Here is a 14,974-nt window from a genome sequence, read left to right on the forward strand (position 1 = left end):
GTGTGGCCTTTTGCACACAGCCTGTAAATGTCAACATCAAAAGGAGTGTGTAAAACATGTATATTGTAGTGATGGCAGTATACTGTGTATATTTATACTGGCAGTATGGAAAATGATCATTTGGAAATGCTTAAAATGAAAATGATCATTTACTGTGAGGTGAGGTGTGGTTGGGGTGTGGACAGTGGTTGTGCTTTTGTAACGTTGAGGTATGGACAGCTACACACTGAGGCGTCAGTCCTGCCTGTTCACATTTTATTCAGTAAAAACTAAATTTTTTATGACCTTTTTAGTGGGGAGAACATAGCTAGGATTTAATGATTTAACAAATCTTTTGAATCCTTTGTCCTCCACAATGCTAAATGGCTCAATCACCATGGTAACCAGGTCTTCATCTATTTGAGATTGTTCTCCTGAGGAAAGACAATAAAGACAAAGCACAAATATAAATATCACACACGTAACTTATAACAGCTGTATAATATTGTTATATCATTTAGTAACATTACTGCATGCTATATTATCATGGCATTTGATGGCTCACCTGGTCTTGCTCCACAATCAGTGTTCCCCTTATTCTCATGCAAAGCTCTGTAGTGCCTAAGCATGGATGAGGTGTTGTTGTTATATCCCAGCTCCCTGGCACATAGCAAACACTTCACCTTGTACAAAAGTACAGACAAACATAAGTTTTATTGCACCATCAGTATTATGAAAATACATCTTCTGTAGAAATTTACATACCTTGTTGGGAGGAATAAAATCAAAATGTTCCCACACAGGGGAGGACATCCTCCTCTTCTTAGCTGGCTCCATTCTCTCCTGACTTTCTCTCCTCACTCTCATAAACCTCCAAACTGTCTACAAACTCTCACTAACAACTCTCCATCAAACACCCACATTTTGAATGAAGTCTGAGGGGTTTATATCGCTGTCATAGCTCGCGGCAAAGTTCGAACCACTTCATGAACCAGTCATGTGGTACAGCCGGGCAGCGAGGCTTCGGACGTCATCATTTTCAGCTCCTCCCATAAATGAAGCAAGCCTCGATACGCGCATCGCGGAAACGCTCCCTCAATTACTCGACACAAGCTTCGAAGCCTCGATACAGAACGTCACATCACAAATTAGAGGCAAAAAGGACAATGAATTAGAATGGAGGCCAAAAGTAGCTCTTTTTTCTGTTAAACGTCACAGTTTCTGCTAAACTACAGTCACAGGATCTTCTGTCAATAAAAAACTCTGAAAATGAAGTGGTCTGCGCCTGGAATGAGGTAAACTTTTTAAATGAAAATAAGCTCTCTATCATATCGAGACTCTCTGGCTCAGAGAACCGAGGTTACAATGTAACCGTACGTTGCTGTACCTGCAATAAAACAGTAAAAAAAATGTCAGCTACTTACATTAGTTTATAACTTCACCACATAACAGCACACTGACCATTTTTTACTCGCCTCCGTAATGTTCCTCATAACTGCTTTGATTTTTTGCTTATACCAAGGCTTCTGGCTTGTGGCTAGCTTTAGCTTTAGCAACTTTGCCCTTGTTAGCTTCTATTAGGGTTGCCAACTGTCCCTTAAAATACGGAATCGTCCCGTATTTCGAAACAAAAGCACACGTCCCGTATTGAGCTAATAAGGGACGCACTTTGTCCCGTAATCCAGTGAGAATCAAAAGTAGTCTATAAATGTTAATGGAATTAACACTTTGTTTGAAAACATAATTCCCAGCCCCTCTCCTGCTTTGTGACCAATGAGCTGACAGCACACTTATGACAATTCGAGTATGACAATTCAGATTACCGCTCATCTCATTGGTCGAGGAAAGGTCGCTTGCGGAGAAAATACCGGAAGACAACAGATGACCACAACAACAAGCATGGCCAACAGGGAAACAAACGCCGACACTGCGGTGCAAGTCTCGGACGACAGTACACCTAAAGCTGGGCAGACACTGTGCGATTTTCAAACTGCACGATTGACTCGCAGGGGTTAGAAGTTGGTAGGTCACGATGCAGGTCTCACACTATACGGCCCGATGCTCTGATGCGACCTGAGTGCGCACACTGTGCCTCCATAAAATTAAGGTTATAACAGAAATTCTGTCGCTCGCTCTCTCTGTCTTTCACTCACACAGACACACCACCACCATCAACTTTGCTAAATTGCTAATGAAAAACATGATCAGGCAGCTGTGATTGAGCAGCAGTGTAAATCCAACTATTTTCACGGTTGTTGTGGTCGTGATAATTTTGTGATGCCACATCGAAAAGGCTCGGATGAGCTTTCCAAAGTTCTACAAGTTGTGCCTCCATCGCTTGTGTCCAGATCACACGCTGCACAGCCGTGCTGCTCCGTCTTTTTCACCGACGTTTACGTGTTTGTGCGTGAGCAGTGTGAGCGGCTCACGAGCGATTGATGATCGGGAGCTGCTCGAGGTGTTAATCGCTTCTCGTTACCCCACGTATACTACACGATGCACGATGAAGGCCAAAATCAGGCCGATCACCAAATCGGTCGCATGACTCAAAAATCGTCTCAAAATGGGCCACAAACCGCACAGTGTAAGCCCAGCGTTAGAGCAGCAATGTTTGTTCCCCTCAGAGAAAGAAAAAAAGGCTGCAAAAGTACAGGGAGGACTGGGAAAAGGAAAACACCTGGCTGGAAAAGTGCACGGTAACACCTTTAAAGCGCACTGCACTGTGTGCCGGAGCACTTTTTCCATAGGCATGCTTCTAGTGGTGGGCACATGAAGAACATGAGGGGCGTGAAAGCTCGGGGAACCCTTTACCAATTTTTTGTCCACCAGGCCACGGCAGAAGCAGATATGGTATGTAAACACTGGTTTGTTTTTTTAAACCCTCTGGTTAAGGTTAATATGGGCATGTGCAGTGAATATCAGCTCTATGTGGCCAGAAGTGTGATAATATAATTTATTTTGTGTAATAAACAACTGCAAGAATAGATGATTACAACAAATAGATCACTAATACATAAAAGTAATACATAGATGAATAATGATGATGAGTTATGATGCGTAATCATGGGAACAAGCGGGTTTACAAACAGGAGCAGCTGATTAGCATCAGAAAAGCTGAAATAATACCTCAACTGAAGCCAATTGTACTAAATGCACTATATGTGCACTGTTACAAGAATATTTTTCGTTCTATTGCTTTCTATTAATTTATATAATTTTAAGTTAAGCAGGACAGAGTTCTTTTAAAGAAAGATTTACTTATATTCTCAAAAGTTAAGCATGACAGGCTTCTGTTTAAGAAAGAGACCTGTTTTACTGTGTTAATGTTGTCATTTTGAGCTAAAAATAAATGGCTAAATGATCATTTGTTTCCCATATGGTCATATCACAAAGAATATGCATCTGCTTAAATCAAATTCAAGTCAAATGGTTAAAAAATAATTTCACACACAAAAAAAAGAGCTACCACACTGGGAAGGGTGAAGACAACTGGGTTGCCCGGCCCTGGCCACGAGGTGTCCCTTATTTATTTTTCAGGGAGTTGGCAACCCTAGCTTCTATAACCTATTGACCTGGATGAAGGTGATTTAAGGGTGTGATTAGGTTTGTTGGCAAATATTTCCACAACTTTTGCCGAACTGTGTCTTGCTCACTCACAATGACAAACCTGCTAACAGTCACACAACAGTGAGTGTATTTAGTGTTTGCATGAAAGCTATTGTATTGTATGTATTTGAGGCTGACCGGCCAACCACTGGTCCAGACCGAGAATGCTAAAATTCAGCCAATTGTGGTCCCTGGCTGGTCAATCAGTGGGTCTCTAATTTATACTCATGCTTGAGGTGCATCTAGTTTGCTGCAGATTACTAAAGACAGTATATTAAAGACTTAAGTGCTGATTCAACGCACTGCACTCACAAAACAAGTAAATCTCAAACCTTTACACATTTGCAAACAATTTCAAAGAAAACACAATCAACCAAATAAACCACAGAACCAATTTGACAGAAATAAAAAAAAAATCCTGAATTTTTAACACCAACAGCCCTAAAATCGACTTGAAGCTTCAAGACGAGACTTCACTAATCACTTTGTGAAGCATGGTAGTTGTGTCCATCTTTACGTACAGTCCATGACTGTCACAGTTAACACACATATCCAAGTCAACCTTTCTCCAGCTAGAGTTAAAATTATATGCATGAAAATACTGTATACAGAAAGTGTCTGAAAATATCAGAATAACCCTTTCATAGTCTCTTATATACATTAACTGTTACTAGCTTATCATTTTTTTTATTATGTCTTTCTTGTTCTCCTACAAACACTCCAATTTACAATATTGCACAGTGGGAGCTTTTTAAACTGAGAAACGTAGTTTTCAGTAGAAAACCACTTATAAAAACTTCAAAACACAGTCATTTAAAAATCAGCCTTAACAGCAGTGTATGTAATAGTGAGGTCTGACTTTTTGTTGTAGAGTGCATTCAGAGAAAAGTAAGACTGATACTAATATCTCACAGTCAGACAGGTGTAAATGAGATCAGAGGCAAGGGCTAGATACTGCTGGGAATATGAGGAGCTTTATGTCCAGTAAGTAGACCAAATAACCCTTTTTAAGGATATTTCCCAACTGTTCTGTCTGCAGTTCTTTTATTTTGCAGCAATATAACAGCTTCTTTCTAAAAAGGAATCAAATTGACAGACGTGACACACTACAATCCTTGCATTTAAAGTAATAGGTTGTTTTGGTTTTGCAACAGACTTTAAACCAAAGTGAAGCTCTAACATGCCATCATTACAGTAATAAATTTGACTTAAAAAAGATCTGTATGATTGCATTATTGCCGTACATGCATTGCACTGTCATCGGCATTGTTTAAGGCACTCTGAAATGGCTTTCTTTGCTCACCAAGCTCTATTCTGTGATGTACAGACTCGTTTAGTGCCTCAATGCAGCAGTCGACACTGATGGTGATGGCATGTAAAAATAGAGGCGTGAGACTAAGTGAAGATCACCGTGAGAGGAGTGAGAGAGAGGGTGGCATATTGATTTAAAAGTGTTAACTAATGAGAAACAGGCATGGCTGATGAAAGATGTACTGCAAATAGCTTGTTGCCAACATGCTTTTACTGACTGCAGGTTTTTCCCACTCATCCCACCGCAATCAACTGCCCAAAAGGACATGAATGCAGCCGCTCACACATAAATGAAGGAGCATGTGAATAATTTAGTGCTAATGAAGACATAAATAATCTCCTCATCTGCGCTGGGGGTAATTGATTAACAGGAATGGTTTGCCCCTCCACCTCCCTTCTCTCTTCTCCCTTACATCTTCAGTCTTTCTTCCTCCTCTTAGCCTCCCTTCTCCTCATCATTCCCACATTCTGTCTATCCACAGGCTGCTTTTCTCCCCGGGGCATTTGTGTGTTCCATTACTGCTCACCCTGCCCATGACAGCTACTATTAACCTTGGAGGTGTGTGTGCGTGCGCACGTGTTTTTTCTCAGAGTTTGCGTGTCTGAGAGTGCGGCAGTGCAAGCAAGACTGAGACCGTGTTAATTTGTAGCCGTGTAGACATGCATAGGTTCCTTTGTGCACGTGAGAGGGAGAGACAGATGGGTAAAACAAGAGAGTGAGACCACTTTCTTGAAGGTATGCTTTTGCATATGGTTGTGTTTTTCCACTGGTTGAGTGTGTATATCTTTGTAAACAGGTGGGACATATTAAAACAGCCGTAGGCAATGGAATTGACTGTTGCTCTGCAAATAAGGAGGGGAGGTCATGGACAACAACTCTCATATTCACAGACCCAATGCCATACTAAATAGCTCTGCAGCTCCTCACCGTCCCTATCTCTCTGCCTTTGTTTTCTCTCTTGTTTCACAAACACATGCACACACATACGCACACAACCAGAGTATCCCCCTCTTCCTGTCTTCTCATCATGTTTCCCTTTATATATGACTCGGCTTTCTTTCCGTCTGTCTCTCTTTTTCCCTCCCTTCTCACTCTGTTCTGCCATAACTCGAGCCAACTCCCCGTAATGAAACTCTAATGGCCTGCTATTCGTTTCCGCTCTTTGCTTAGTGAGGTGATGCAGCAAGGGCTAATGGTCCTATTTTGTGTGTGCGTGTACGAGTATGCGTACATGTCCAGGACTGTAACACATATAGGGAGAGAGTGGTATCTGCAGCCTTTGGGCCTTATAACATTTCACATGCTGCTGCGGTGGCCAGGTGCTTCCCATAACTCTAAGTAATGTTTCAATGCCATCCTATTTAGAGCTATGAGGTAGATGCAAATGCAAATGTGTGTGTGTGTTTGTGTCAGAAAGAGAGAGGGGTGATCCTCGGGGAAAGCAGATAGATGGAATAATGCATGTTTTGAATATTATTACTATGCAGTATCTGGATGGAATATTGGGACGCATTCAAGCACTGATGGGACTCGGTAATGGCAGCACTGTCTGGGACTGGACGCACACACTTCTTATGAGAAGCTGACACGCATAAATGACTTAGATTAATGATGTTGCAAACGTTGAGGAATACAGGTGGTTCAATTTCTTCAAACTCTGTGTTTTCATTTCACAATCCGTCTCCATACGCCTTTACTACAGCGTACGTGTGTGATCGTATGTGTGCACACATGTATGCGGAACCTATCACATTGGTTTTGATTATCAATGATAGGCAGTGTAATGAGGTGCCATAAAATCTGATTAATTTGAAGCTGGGCGAGAAACTGGTGCCAGATGCTCCCTGCCAGCTTCTCGCTCCCATTCTCCCTTTTTGCTCTCTCTCTCTCTCTCACACACACACACACACACACACACACACACACACACACACACACACACACACACACACACACACACACACACACACACACACACACACACACACACACACAGGGTGGTCCATTGTATATACATATCTGCGTCAGCTCTTGTGAGAGTAAATGCAACTCCATCTCTGTTACTTACTCTCATTCTCTGTCTGCACTAATTCACATTCAATCTTTGTTTGTGTGAATGAGGTAAAAACCAATGGAAAGAAAAAAAACATTGATTAGGTTTAGCTTATAGCCATTACACCCTTAGCACGCCCAATCGCGTCTGATCTCGGAAGCTAAGCAGGGTTGGGCTTGGTTAGTATTTGGATGGGAGATCTCCTGGGACTACCAGGTGCTGGAAGCTTGGGGGTGGCACGGTGGTTAGCACTGTTGCCTCACAGCAAGAAGATCCTGAGTTCAATTCCACCATCAGGCCAGGGTCTTTCTGCGTGGAGCTTGCATGTTCACCCATGTTTGTGTGGGTTCTCCCTGGGTGCTCTGGCTTCCTCCCAAAGACAGACTGGCGAACTGTCCAGGGTGTACCTCACCTCTTGCCCTAAGATAGGATAAGTGGAAGTTAAATGAAAAACTTTGAGTTGATTGAAAATTATTCCACTTAAACTGGAAACTAGGTAATTCTGTGCCAGAATTGTCAACTGGAAAGTCCCCTCAAGTTCTCTTTTCAACTTGGGAAGTCAGAGAAGTCCTACAAAGCCTTGCCTTTTGGATCCACAATGGCAGCAGTGAAATTAAAAAGTGGTAAAACTTGTAATCTTTACTATAACTGTTGTATACTTGTGACTTAAACAGAGACCACTGTCCAGGTGCTTTCTGTGAGCCTGCTGCAGTAGATAGTAGTAGGCGCAGGTAGATGCATGAACGCTCTACCATGATTTTCCAACTGCTGCTATTGTAGCATGGTCAGCTCAGGAGTGATGAGCTAAAAGAAAAACATCTTTTTGGTTGATGTATTGTGTTGGAATTTTTTTTACGTGTTCCGTTTCCCCCTCACTCTCATTTGTATGGAGAGCTCCAAATAAATAAATAAACACAACGTAGTGAAATAATCATCAAACTATGAATATTGATGATTAAAAAGAAATTTTGTGGGGCTATTGCTGCATGTCACCCCCCCTCACTCTTCTACCTTCCAAATAAAGTAGAAATGGCTCTCTGAACCTTTCCAAGAAATCCTAAAAAATATTAATAACACCGGCAGCACCACTAGCATATAAAAGCTTCTGTTGTGGTGCTAACAGGCATTTTGCAGGCATACAAAATGTTATAGAGCAAAACATAAAGAAGAAAATGTTTCTGTAACGGTGCATGAATGTAGCTTTTTCCAGTTCTGGCAGTCAATAACAAATAAAAATGTAAATGAATTGCAAATCACAGTATTTCATCATTATATGCTCCAGAACTACATTATTAATCAGAATCAGAATCAGAAAGGGTTTTATTGCCAAATGTTGAGCGGGTTTACAACATTAGGAAATTGCTGCGGTGCTTCAGTGCAAACATACTGTTATAAATACTGTTATAAATTAAGCTTAAATAGACATGAAAATAAAAATGAGAATAAGAATTAAAAGTGCTAAGTAGATAGATAGATATATACATGATATATACATGAGTGCAGGTGGTGATCAGTGCCAAACATGGAATGATGCAGTGAACACAGCGTAGGGTCATGTGTTAGTGGTGGGAACAGTCGTACGGTTATTGTTCATGTGTCCAACAGCAGAGGGGAAGAAACTGTTCTTATGGCGAGAGGTTCTGGTGCGAATGGACCGGAGCCTCCTGCCTGAGGGGAGCAGGTCAAACAGACTGTGTCCAGGGTGAGAAGGGTCAGCTGAGATCCGAGCTGCACGCCCCAGTGTCCTGGAGGTGTACAGGTCCTGCAGAGATGGGAGTCTGCAGCCAATCACCTTCTCAGCAGAGCGCACAACACGCTGCAGTCTCTGTTTGTCCCTGATAGAGGCTCCAGCGTACTACACGGTGATGAAGGAGGTGAGGATGGACTCGATGATTGCAGTGTAGAACTGCATCATCGTCCGTGTTGGCAGGTTGAATTTCTTCAGCTGCCTCAGGAAGTACATCCTCTGCTGGGCTTTCTTGATGACGGAGGTGATGGTGGGCTCCCACTTCAGGTCCTGGGTGATGGTGGTACCCAGGAAGCGGAATGAGTCCACAGAGGTGATGGGGGTGTCAGTCAGGATGATGGGGGGAGTGGAGCTGTGTGCTTCCTGAAGTCCACAATAATCTCCACTGTCTTCTGGGCATTCAGCACCAGGTTGTTGTGGCTGCACCAGGACACCAGACGTTCAACCTCCCTCCTGTAGGCAGACTCATCCCCGTCAGAGATGAGTCCAATAACGGTGGTGTCATCTGCAAACTTGATTAGCTTGACAGACTGGTGGGTGGAGGTGCAGCAGTTAGTATACAGGGAGAAGAGCAGGGGAGAAAGAACACAGCCACCTATGTCTGAATGACTGAGTCTTTGTGATGAAAAGTTGTATAATGAAATACATTTCATTTCCTGTCATCTTATATGTGGTTTTGTTTTATAATGTCTTTTTCAGTCATTACATTCTGAACGCCGGAGCTTGTTTTTGTGTTTCAAAGAAATGAAAGCACATGGTTGCGAGATTTGTGTTGAGGACTGGCGCTGTCGCCCATGTCAAAATGCTCACCTTTGTAAATATCTGGGCAACACATAGGTACACATAAATTAAGGTTTGTTATTTGAATGAAGGTGGTAAGGGTAGCAATTTGATTCCACTTTCCTTCCACCGTTATAACATTAAAGTTTCTGAAGGCGTGTTACAGCCACAGTATATGTATCGAGTAAAAATACGAACCATGTTAACAGAGGACCTGTGTTCTTGGCAAGGCTTTCATGTTAGCAGGCCAATTAAAAGAGGGAATCTGAAGAACATCCAGGCCAGCCAGGGCTTTCTTCAGATTTGGCTTAATTACTCCAATTCAAGCTAAAATGTTGTTAGGAAAACGTGTTCATAAAGTGAACCATTTAAAACAGTAAGTTCTTGTTAGTTTTAATGATTAAATGTCATTTATCTATCTGTGTACTCCACTATCTTTCTGTCTATCTTGCTTTTCTTTGTATTTTCATCTGATTGCCTGTACATTTCTTTCAGTATTCAGCTGTGATGTGGTGCGGACTAAATGAAGGAAAAGGTCAATTGCTGTTGTCAAGTAAACCCTTATCTGGATTTATGACAATGCTCAGGCAGAGGGGGAATATGTGAGAAGAAGAGGGCCTCATCCTGCCCTCCGCGTTGCCTTCGTGCCAATTACGACACACTTAAGCATGCTCACATACACAATTTCACACAATATCCACACATGCAGTATCACACTGTCTCTTTCTTCCTTTTTCGTTTTTGTCTTTCACACATACACGTTTCTGTCTAATTAATGCAGGAACCTTCTGGCAAGCGTGAGCTGACCTGAAAAGAACTTTCCTCTTTCCACTCTCACTGTCTGCTCTTTTCCTTATCAAACTTTCCACCTTTTTTTTAACGCATGTCAAAAGAAGGTGCAGTTACCTGTAACCTTACACATCAAATCTAGATCTCGCATTGCTACTGTGAGGAAGATATCGGCTATTACCGTCTAAACCAGGATTTTCTCCTAGATCTTTTTTCTTTGAATAGAAAGGCTCTCTGTGTGGATTAAGTTTCCTTCCTATGCACACTTGTAGTTAGTTATAAAATGAAAACAAGGGACAGATCTAGTTAAGACTGGCTGAATAAAGAAGGAGCTAATTATTGTTTCATGTGTTTTATTCTTATTCATTGTATAATTATCATTTATAATAGTAAATTTGATAATATACAATAATACTATGATATACAGCCGTGCAGCAGGTGACCTGTTGTATTCTTGCCAACCTCTTAAAATCAAATAAAAATTAAAACATTTCAAAGATTCAAGATTCGAAGTGTTTGTTGTCATGTGTACAGAAGAAATAGCATTTCTCTGTGCAATGAAATTCTTCCTTTGCTGTCCATACACAAATGCCAAGTTAGGTAGGGTTGAAGGAACAAGAATAAAGGATAAAATGAAGACACGATGTTAAGATAAATAAGGTAAAAATAGGGATAAAAATAGTAAAAGAGGTATACAGTTGTCAAGGAAGTACAAAGGATTAATGTGCAAAATGAACTTAGTGTGCAAATTGTGCTAATGTGCAAACTGCAGTTGAGGTAGGTGCTGTTCAGGAGTCTGATAGCAGTGGGGAAGAAGGAGTTGTTGAGTCTAGATGTCCTGGACTTCACACTTCTAAACCTTCGTCTCGAGGGCAGAAGTGTGAACAGTCTGTGAGGGTGTGTGGGGTCTCTACGGATGGAGGCAGCTCTGGACTCTGGACAATGGTAGATGCTCTGCAGAGAGGGCAGCAGGGTCCTGGTGATCTTCTCCACAGTTCTTACCCCTCTCTGCAGGCATTTGGTCCATAGCACTAGTGCTGCCGTACCATGCAGTGATGCAGCTGGTCAGTGTGCTCTCCACAGTGCAGCTGTAGAAGCTGCTGAGGATCTTGGCTGACATCCCAAATTTCCTCAGCCTCCTCAGGAAATACAGCTGCTGCTGAGCCTTCTTGACCAGCTGTGTGGTGTTCAGTGTCCAGGTGAGGTCCTCACTGATGTGAACGCCCAGGTACCTAAAGCTGCTCACCCTCTCCACTTCACTCTCCCGGATAAACAGCAGCTGGTGAGGCCTCTTCTTCTCCTTATGTCCACCATCATCTCCTTTGTTTTATCAGTGGTGAGGGTGAGGTTGTTGTCCTCACACCATGACACCAGACCGGCCACCTCTGGTGAAAGAGGATGGATAGATGTATGAAATAAATAGCAAGGAAAATTATGGTATTTTTTTAAGCAAAATAGATAAGAGTAATCAATAGTTGTTGATGCTATTATTTAGACCAGGTGTTTCAAACTCATTTTATATCGGAAACCACTTTGATGTTAATTGGTCAGGACCAGTTAGGCACCCCTTTCTGTCACTGTTACGATGTTTAACAACACATTTAATCTTAATATAAGAAAATGAAGTGCAATTTCAACTGTACGTCTCAGTTTCTCTAAATGATTAAAACAAAATGCTTCTGTTGTAAAGTGAAGCAATCTATCAACACAACTCTCTATTTATAAGAAATTAGTGTAAAATTACAGAAACATTTCTGGAAACTTGTTTCCCAGACAGTAATTATGAAACAGTTTTTGTCCTTTTAGTTTCAGTCCTTTTACTGTACTGCTTTACTTTCACTGTGTACCCAATGTAAAACACAGAAATCTCTATAGTACTAAAAACCAGGATCTTCTTTTGTCATTTAATTATTTATCAATTACTTCATTACTTTGGTGGAGTATGAGTGGTCATAGAGGAGGTCTTTATCTGGAGGAAAAGTGTTACCACTTTTGAAAACACTGGTAAAAGTCTAAAATTGATGCCATCTATTTCATTTTCCAAAGCCAACCAATGGGCCAGATTGGGGTCTTGGCTAATGTGCTTGTGGCTCTTGGGGCCTTTTGTCTGACACCCCTATCCTAGACCTTTATTTTACTAAAACGGAACTTTGAGTCATTTTTGTTGTTAATAATTGATGAAAAATTGTAAAGTATGCAGCTTTTTTTCTCTTCTGAAGTTGGGCATTCCAGAAAAAGTTTGAGAAACAATACAGATCACATTAACATAAATTAAATATATGAGCTGAAGTAAATGGGTTAACATTAAATAGTCTTTCACTTGGCCATAGACACACTTTCTGTGCTTTGCCCAGTTTAGTGTTGTCCAGTTACCAGTACTGTTGGTCCCGAGGTGCTGCTGTTCGACCAAGCAGTTCAGAAGCATGTGGCTACTGCTATTGACTTCGCATTGTTGCTGATAGGGAAACACAGCTGCTCCCCTGGAGAGTTGGTGCTCATTGCTAAATGCTTTGATCCTCGTTGTACTGTTAAAGTCCATTGCTGTTGCTGACTAAACTTGTTTTTGCAGTCGTAAGCAGGCTCTCGGTTTGCTGCACTTGTGACAGAGAGCTCAGACAGGAGAGCGGTCAGACTAGTGAAAGACCATTATTTCTGAACACACAGGTACGAGTGGACCAGAGAGATTTAGAAGACCTGCTGCAGGAATGGTCACGTGGAAAACAAGTTATCAGAGGGTTGCAGAAAGTATCCAGTATTACTGTTTACCTTTTTATGTTAAAGGCCTCATTTAAATCACACAAGTGAAGAAACTGATCTGTTGCCTGGTAGCATGGTACCTAAAAAGCACACTATATCCTGTAGAATATTTCTTTATTTGTTTTTTTGAAGATGGTTGTGGAGACGGCCTGATGTGTCCAAAAGGCTCCCATATGTTTTCAGTTAAAATCTGCCAAGTGTGAAAGTCATAGCATGTGATTCACAGCACTTTCATATTTATTAATTGAACCATTCAGTGACCCCAGTGCCACATATAAGGAGGGATTCTGGAAAAGACGTCTGGTGAGGGTGATCAATGAGAACAGCTTAATATTGATTTACATTGACTTTTCTCAATAAGTAGATAAGTGGACACAAACTATTCCAACATAAGAGAAAATTTGACTTTAGTTCTCCCAAATTTAATTCAAAGTGAAGGCTTGTTGTTACTACACAGTAGAGGAGATCCTGCAGATGCATCTGTGCAGCCTAGAAGGGGAGATTTGCAAAATCGAAATGAGGTAAGACATTTGCTTTCTGTTGAAAAACAAAAAGTTTCAGAATGTACCAAGTTGAATACTGCAGTATGCTACACTTGGTAGTCTTACTGAGCAGTCTATCAACATTGGAGACCACTGTTCAGTGTCAAAAACAGGCAGAGGCTGCTTCTCCGATCAGTGAGCAAAGCAGTGTGGTGAAACAAAGGTAGCAGAAACTGCAGATAGAGCATAAAAAAAAACCAAGACCACTATTTTTTATCTATTTTTACAATGCTGAGCATACCCAGTTTCTTAGTTATCCATCTGAGTCCTTCTTAATGTCTTAAGTCATAGCCTACAGCAAGATTTTAGTCATCCACGCTACCCTAACATAATCACTGTGCCCAACTGTGTTATCTTTTCAATGCAGCTCTTTTAAACTTATAGGGAAGTCATGTTATGACCATTGAGTTTTACAATTACTTTATAGCTTTCATGTGTTTGTATGGATCATAGAAAACACTGTTTTTGTCATAGTTACAGTAAATGTGGGAAGATCTCTGGTTGGGGACACAGGGAACAGGGACGTGGTCACCTTTGTTTGTGTGATGTTGGCGTCTCTCTAGTTTTTGATTATAAACTATTGTCCTTATGTGTTTTATCGTCTGGTTTTTTAATATCATTTTAGTCAAGATTATCTGTAATATGTGTGTCTACCAGGTTTGTGCATGAGCCTAACAGAACACTTAATAAGGTTTTATGAAGTGCGTCTTTGTGCAAACATTTCTGCACGCCTGTTTATCTGTGTCTCTATCAGCATGGTGCTTTTCAGATTTTATTTTCCAGCCATCATCCGACTGATTATGTGATCCAAGGTTCAGAAGTTTTCATTTACCTCTGTCTTGAACGGTAATGATAAAGGCTCAGATTATTAAAATGACTCTCTCCCGCTGCCATGAAACATATCAAGAGCAAATGGGAGGGCTTTGATTTCTCAGTTTCCCTCAATGACTCTGCGAGTGGCTTTGAGGTCTGGTTTGAACTAGAGATGGAGAAGGCAAACACATTGAAATTAGAACTGGGTGGTTAGATGCAATTATATAGTTTCAGAAATTCTCATTCCTGTCAGTTTGTTGTACATTAGAAAATGTAAGTGACGTTTCAATAAAATCTCCCATAAAGTTCAATTCTGCTTTATTTTGTTCTGTGACTGCAATTATCTTTTGGCATACAACATCAAAACCATTCGTTCAGCTTTTCTGACATGTTTTTCTATCTGGAAAACACATTAAATGGTACTGGTGCTTGTTGAGTGCCAAGACATTAACTTTAATATAATCCAATTGAATCTATGTTCATTTTCACATAAAACATGGTGTTTTGACCTTGACTTGGAGTAGCGTGAAGGAAAATATGAATAGTTCTAGATGTATTTATTTCAGTCAAAGCTTAGCATAATTCTGGTGTTTTAC

The 14,974-nt window shown here is 41.0% G+C and overlaps 1 pseudogene; it reads left to right on the top strand.

The window, feature by feature from the left end:
• The first annotated feature begins 7,059 nt into the window (after positions 1–7,059).
• On the top strand, positions 7,060–7,178 carry LOC113014057 (5S ribosomal RNA; annotated as a pseudogene).
• The last annotated feature ends 7,796 nt before the right edge of the window (positions 7,179–14,974 follow it).

Source organism: Astatotilapia calliptera, chromosome 20 (assembly GCF_964374335.1).
Source record: "Astatotilapia calliptera chromosome 20, fAstCal68.1, whole genome shotgun sequence".
Lineage (NCBI taxonomy): Eukaryota > Metazoa > Chordata > Actinopteri > Cichliformes > Cichlidae > Astatotilapia > Astatotilapia calliptera.